This window comes from Bos indicus, chromosome 19, assembly GCF_029378745.1.
Source record: "Bos indicus isolate NIAB-ARS_2022 breed Sahiwal x Tharparkar chromosome 19, NIAB-ARS_B.indTharparkar_mat_pri_1.0, whole genome shotgun sequence".
Taxonomy (NCBI): domain Eukaryota; kingdom Metazoa; phylum Chordata; class Mammalia; order Artiodactyla; family Bovidae; genus Bos; species Bos indicus.
In genome coordinates this window covers 3,021,882-3,029,912 of record NC_091778.1, presented here as the reverse complement: position 1 = coordinate 3,029,912, position 8,031 = coordinate 3,021,882, and positions in this window count along the sequence as shown.

The following is an 8,031-nucleotide window of genomic DNA, read 5'->3' as shown; positions in this document are numbered from 1 at the left end:
TTGAGGTATGATTGACATGTAAGACCTAGACATAGTTAATATATACAACTCAATGAGTTTTAACCTAGATATTCACCATTGAAATCATCATCATCATCACATTACCAAGCCAAAACTTGAATCTATTTCCCTGTATGCATTAAAGCCAATCTACCAACGACTAGTTGTGGTAAGGTGCAGTGTGTGTTGCAGAGCATCATACAAGGAGTCAAAGACTGTTAATGCTCAAAAAAAGAAAACTCCTGGATGAATTTCAGCAAATTATTTTTAAAGGCAAGGTGAGGGAGTGGAGTCCCAGGATATGTGATCATCTTGTGCACGATTCTCTGATTGGTTGATGATGAGGTAACAGGTTGGTATCACAGGGATTAACATTATCAATTCTTAGGTGCTAGGGGGCCTGAGGGATATGTGTTCATGATCATTAAGTGGTCAACTCCTTCCATTTGGTGGGGGTTTTAGCATCTGTAAAACAACTCGTTACATGTGCTGTGTGCTAAATCATTACAGTGGTGTCTGACTCTGTGCAGTCCTATGAACTGTAGCTTTCCAGGCTCCTCTGTCTATAGGATTCTCCAGGCAAGAATCTGGGCATGGGTTACCATGGCCTCCTCCAGGGAATCTTCCTGATGTAGGAATCAAACCTGAATCTCTTATGTCTCTCTTATGACTCTTGCATTGCCAGGCAGGTTCTTTACCACTAGTGCCACCTGGGAAGTCCAGATGTGCATCTGATACTATTATCTAGGTGCTTCAGAGAGGAAATAAAACAGAGAGTATGGTGGTGGAGTCTGTCCTTAAAAGGCCCCATAGTGTCCTGCTAGGTCACAATCAAAACCATATATATGTATGTATGTGTTTGTATATATATGTGTGTGTGTGTGTGTGTGTGTGTGTGTGTGTGTGTATAACTTCCAAAGATTACTCCTGCCCTAAGATCTACCCTCTTAGCAAAACTTTAAGTATATCACACTGTATTGTTAGTGGGTGTAAGATAAATAAAATTCTGGAGATCTATAGAGCTTAGTGTCTATAGCTATTAATACTGTATTTGTTGGCATTCTTGAAGGGCATAGCCTGTTCCTGCTCTGTATGACTGAAGCTTCTCCCATGTGACATGTGTCCCTTTGCTATTCAGATGCTATAGGTGGAAAGAGGAAGGTACAGACATAAGGATAATAAATTACCCACATCTCCTCTGGGAGAATGTATGATATGACAATACACTTGAACAAAATCTTGGTTCAGGTCACCACAGCAAGCAAAGAGGAAAGCATAGTTAATTTTTACCTTGATAATTATGATCACCCTGAATAGCAACTCTTAGACTAGCATCAAATGTTAAAAAAAAAAAAAAAAAAAAAAGCAGAGAGCTGAATATGCAAGAAAAAATGCTGATCAGACTTGCTACAGATCACAAAAATATTGTTTGCTTGTGTAACAGTTGTCAACTAAAAAAAAAAAAAAAAAAAAGAAAAGAGAAATCACAACCTAAAAGTTGAGAGCTATGTTTTATTTGGTGGGAATTTTTAGGACTTCAAACCTAGAGGACAGAATCTCAAGTAACCATGAGAGAATTGCTCCAAGGAGGCAAGGGGGGCCTAGGATATATAGGATTTTTGCAAAAAAAAAAAGGGGGGGCAGGTAGTCAGAAACATCCAAAGATTACTGTTGATTAAAGAAAGCCAGATATGTCAACCTACAGAATTTAGTACTTTTCTATGTATGGACACTCATAGGCAAGTCTGGCTCAGTCTCATGTGGGGTCACTGCTCCTTTCTACTGGGTCCCTGGTGCATGCAAGGTTTTGTTGTGCTCTCAAAGTGTCTTGTTTCTGCAGTCCCGTGGAAGTTCTCTTATCAAAGTCAAATTCCCTGGGAATTCTCAGTCCTCTTGCTGGACATGCATGTGGGCAAAACTGTTGTGGGCCCTGGAACTTTTGCAGCAGTGTGAGAAATTCTTTGGTAATAATTGTTCTCCAGTTTGTGGATCGTTTATTTGGCAGCTCTATATTAGAGCTAATGGCAACCTCTTCTAAGAGGACTTTTGCTACATCCATGCCTTCCAGGTCTGCCGCAACCAGAGCCCTTGTCCCTGTGTAGGCCACTGCTGACCCGCGCCTCCACAGGAGACACTACTCAAAGTCATGCCCGGCTCAGTCTCTTGGGGGAAGGGGGGGTGGTCATTGCTTCTTTCCCTCAGTCCTGGTGTGCACAAGGTTTTCTTTGCACCCTCAGAGCATCTCTAGATGGTCTGAGATTTGATTTTAAAATAAAATTGTGCCCCTCCTACAGTCTTGTTGGTTTTTTTTTCTTTTTCCTTGGACACAGAGAATATATATATATATATACATATATATATATATATACATACATACTTGGTATGACCCAAAATTTTCCTGTCGATGGTTGTTCAGCATCTAGGTGCAATTTTGGTGTTCTCACAGGAGAAGATGAGTGCACATCTTTCTACTCCACCATAGTTTATCCAAGAAGACTGGGTCATGGGTGAGAGTTCTGACAAAATGTGGTCCCCTGGAGAAAGGAATGGCAAAACCGCTTCAGCATTCTTGCCTTGAGAACCCCCTGAACAGTATGAAAAGGCAAAAGGCAAAAAGATGTGACACTGACAGATGAACTTCCCAGGTCAGTAGGTGTCCAATATGCTACTGGAGAAGAGCAGAGAAATAGCTCCAGAGGAATGAAGAGCCTGAGACAAAGTGAAAACAATGCCCATTTGTGGATGTGTCTGGTGGCAAAAGTAGTCTAATGCTGTAAAGAACAACATTTCATGGGAATCTGAAATGTAAGGTTCATAAATCAAGGTTAACTGGAAGAGGTCAAACAGGAGATGGCAAGAGTGAACACTGAATTTTAGGAATCAATGAACTAAAATTGACCAAAGTGGGAGAATTTAATTCAGATGACCATTATATCTACTACCATGGGCAAGAACTCCTAGGAAGAAATGGAGTAGCCCTCATAGTCAACAAGAGTCCAAAATGCAGTATTTGGGTGCAATCTCAAAAACGACAGAATAATCTCAGTTCATTTCCAAAGCAAACCACTCAATATCACAGCAATCCAAGTCTTTTCCCCAACCCCTAATGCCAAAAAAGCTGAAGTTGAATGGTACTATGAAGTCCTACAAGGACTTTTCTAGAACTAACACCAAAAAAAGTTGCCCTGTTCATCATAGGGGACTGGAATGAAAAATTATGAAGTCAAAAGATATCTGGAGTAACAGGCAAGTTTGGCCTCAGAGTACAAAATGAAGCAAAGGCTAGCAAAGTCTAACAGAGTTAGCAAAATGAAGCAAAGGTTAGCAAAGGCTAACAGAGTTTTCTCAAGAGAACACACTAATCATAGCAAACACCCTCTTCCAACAACACAAGAGAAGACTATACATGAACATCACCAGATGGTTAATAGCAAAATCAGATGATTGATTATATTTTTTGCAGATGAAGATGGAGAAGCCCTATACACTCCGGAAAAACAAGAATGGCAGCTGGCTGTGGCTCAGATCATGTACCTCTACTGAGAAATTCAGACTTAATGAAGAAAGAGAAAACAACTAGGCCATTTGGGCATGACCTAAATCAAATCCCTTACAATTATGTACTGGGAGTGACAAACAGATTCAAGGGATTAATTCTGATAGACAAAGTTCCTGAAGATCTATGGACAGAGGTTCAAAACACTGTACAGGAAGCAGTGATGAAAACCATCCCCAAGAAAAAGGAATGCAAAAAGGCAAAATGGGTGTCAGAGGAGGCATTATACATAGCTAATAAAAGAAGCAAAGCAAAAAAAGAGGAGAAAAGGAAAGATATACCTATTTGAATGCAGAGTTCTAAAGAATATCAAGGGAAGAAAAGAAAGCCTTCCTAAGTAAACAATGCAAAGTAATAAAGGAAAATAGTAGAATGGGGAAGACTAGAGATATCTTCAAGAAAATTATATACACCAAGGGAATATTTCATGCAAAGACGGGCACAATAAAGGACTGAAAAGGGATGGACCTGAAAGAAGCAGAAGATATTAACAAGAGGTGACAAGGATAAAGAATATACAGAACAACTACACACACAAAAAAAATCTTAATGATCTAGGGTAACCATGATAGCGTGATCACTCACCTAGAGCAAACAGCATGGAGTGCAAAGTCAGGTGGGCTGTAGGAAGCATCACTATGAACAAAGCTAGTGGAAGTGATGGAATTCCAGCTGAGATGTTTCAAATCCTAAAATTTATGCTCTTAAAATGTTACACACAATATGCCAGAAAATTTGGAAAACTCAGCAGTGGCCACAGGATTGGAAAAAATCAGTTTCCATTACAATCCCAAAGAAAGGCAGTGCCAAACAATGTTTAAACTACCACACATTTGCACTCATTTTACATTCTAGCAAAGTACTGCTCAAATTTTTCCAAGCTAGGCATTAACAGTTCATAAACCAAGAACTTCCAGATGTTCAAACTGGATTTAGAAAAGGCAGAGAACAAATTGCCAACATCTGTTGGATCATAGTAAAAGTGTGAGATATTCAGAAAAACATCTATTTATGCTTCATTGACTACATTAATGATTTTGTCTCTGTGGATCACAACAAACAGGAAAAAATTATTAATGAGATGGGAAAACCAGATCACCTTACCTGCCCCCTGAGAAACCTGTATACAGGCCAAGAAGCAACAGTTAGAACAGGGCATGGCACAATGGACTGGTTCCAAATTAAGAAAGTAGTGCATCAAGGCTGCATATTGTCCCCTTGCTTATTTAATTCTATGCAGAGTACATCATATGAAATGCTGGACTGGATAAACACAAGCTGGAATCAAGACTGCCAGGAGAAATATCAATAACCACAGATATGCAGATGACACCACTCTTATGGCAAAAAGTGAGGAGGAACTAAAGAGCTTGTTGATAAAATTGAAAGAGAAGAGTGAAAAAGCTGGCTTAAAACTCAACATTCAAAAAACTAAGATCATGGCATCCAGTCCCATCACCTTAGGCCATGTAACTGGGGAAACAATGGAAACAGTGACAGATTTTATTTTCTTGTGCTCCAAATTACTGCTTATGGTGAATGCAGCTATGAAATTAAAAGACACTTACTCCCTGGAAGAAAAGCTATGACCAACATAGACAACATATTAAAAAGCAGAAACATTACTGTGCCAACAAAGGTCATTATAGGCAAAGCTATGTTTTTTTTAGAAATCATGTTTTGATGTGAAAGTTAGACCACCAAGAAGGCTGAGCACCCCAGAATTGATGCTTTTGAAATGTGGTTTTGGAGAAGACTAATGATAGACCCTTGGACTGTGAGGAAATCAAACAAGTCAATCTAAAGGGGAATCAATCCTACAAATTCATTTAAAAGACTGATTCTGAAGCTGAAGCTCCAATACTTTGGCCACCTGATCCAAAGAGCTGATTCATTGGAAAGACCTTGATGCTGGGAAAGATTGAAGGCAGGAGCAGAAAAGAATGACAGAAGATGAGATTGTTGAATGGCATCAACAACTCAATGGACATGAGTTTGAGCAAACTTCAAGAGATGGTGAAGGACAAGGAAGCTTGACATACTGCAGCCCTTAGGGTTGCAAAAAGTTAAACATTACTGAACAACTGAACAACAACAGTGATTTACATTAGAAGTGAAAAAGAAATTCAAGGGATTCAATTGATAGAGTGATTGAACAAGTATGGACAGAGGTCCCTAACACTATACAGGAGGCAGTGATGAAAACCACCCCCAAGAAAGAAAAATCCAAAAAGGCAAAATGATTGTCTGAGGAAGCCTTAGAAATAGCTGAGAAAAGAAAAGAAGTGAAAGGTGAAGGAGAAAAGAAAAGATACACCCGTGTGAATGCAGAATTCCAAAGAATAGCAAGGAGAGATAAGAAAGCCTTCCTAAGTGATCAATGCAAAGAAATAGAGGAAAACAATGGGAATGGGAAAGACTAGAGATCTCTTCAAGAAAATTAGAGATACCAAGGGAACATTTCATGCAAAGATGGCCTCAGTAAAGAACAGAAAATGTATGGACCTAAAACTGTCGTGTTGGAGAAGACTCTTGAGAGTACCTTGGACTGCAAGGAGATCCAATCAGTCCATCCTAAAGGAGATCAGTCGTGGGTGTTCATTGGAAGGACTGATGCTGAAGCTGAAACTCCAAAATTTTGGCCACCTGATGCGAAGAGTTGACTCTTTGGAAAAGACCCTGTTTCTGGGAGAGATTGGGGGCAGGAGGAGAAGGGGACATCTTACAGAGGATGAGATGGCTGGATGGCATCACTGACTCGATGGACATGAGTTTGAGTGAACTCCAGGAGTTGGTGATGGACAGGGAGGCCTGGCGTGCTGTGATTCATGGGGTCGCAAAGAGTTGGACATGACTGAATGACTGAATTGAACTGAACTGAAAAGAAGCAGAAGATATTAAGAAGCAGTGGCACGAATGAAGAATATACAGAAAAACTATACAAAAAAAATTTAATGATGCAGATAACCACAATGGTGTGATCACTCACTTAGAGCCAGACATCTTGGAGTGTGAAGGCATATAGGCCTTAGGAAGCATCACTATGAACAAAGATGGTGGAGGTGATAGATTCCCAGCTGAGATACTTTATATCCTAAAAGATGATGCTCTTAAATTGCTTCACTCAATATGCCAGCAAATTTGGAAAACTCAGCAGTTGCTACAAGACTGGAAATGGTCAGTGTTCATCCCAATCCCAAAGAAGCTCAATGCCAAAGAATGTCCCAACTACTGGACAACAGCACTCATTTCAAATGCTACCAAACTAATGCTCAAAATTCTCCATGCTAGGTTTTAAAGGTACCTGAGCCAAGAACTTCCAGATGTTCAAGCTCAATTTAGAAAAGGCAGAGGAACCAAAGCACAAATTGCCAACATCCACTGGATCATAGAAAAAGAAGAGAATTCCAGACAGAATGTCTATTTATGCTTCATTTACTATGCTTAAGCATTTGATTGTGTGGATCACAACAAACTGTGGAAAATTGTTAATGGGATGGGATACCAGACCACCTTACTTGCCTATTGAGAAACCTGTATATAGGTCAAAAGAAACAGTTAGATCAGGACATGGAACAAGGGACTGGTTCCAAATTGGGAAAGGAATACTTCAAGACTGTATATTGTCACCCTGCTTATTTAAGTTCCATGCAGAGTACATCATTCAAAATGCCACACTGGATAAAGCACAAGCTGAAATCAAGATTGCTTGGAGAAATATCAATAACCTCAGATATGCAATTAGCACCACCATTATGTCAGATAACAAAGAGAAACTCAAGATCCTCTTGAGGAAAGAGAAACAGGAAAGTGATAAAGCTGGCTTAAAACTCAACAGTCAAAAAACTATGATCATGATATCTGGTCCCTTCACTTCCCAGCAAATAGATGGGGAAAAGATGAAAATAGTGACAAATTCTATTTTCTTGGGCTCCAAAATCACCTCAGATGGGGACTGCAGCCATGAAATTAAAAGATGCTCCCTCCTTGGAAAAAAAAGCTGTGACAAACTTAGACAGCATATTAAAAATCAAAGACATTACTTTGCAAAGTTTCATAAATCATGATAGCTTACAGTGAATGATATCAGATTAGTGATCTCTGAAGAAGATTTAGCTTCGGGACCACGGACCAGTCTTGACCACTCAAGAGCTTTTGTGTAGCAGAGTTTTATTAAAGTAAAAAAGGGACAGAGAAAGCTTCTGACATGGACATTAGAAGAGGAAGGAGAGGGCCCCACTTGCTAGTCTTAGCAAGGGAGTTATCAGTTCAGTTCGGTCGCTCAGTCGTGTCTGACTCTTTGTGAACCCATGAATCCCAGCACGCCAGGCCTCCCTGTCCATCACCATCTCCTGGAGTTCACTCAAACTCATGTCCATCCAGTTGGTGATCCCATCCAGCCATCTCATCCTAGGTCATCCCCTTTTCCTCCTGCCCCCAATCCCTCTCGTTATCAGAGTCTTTTTCAAAGAGTG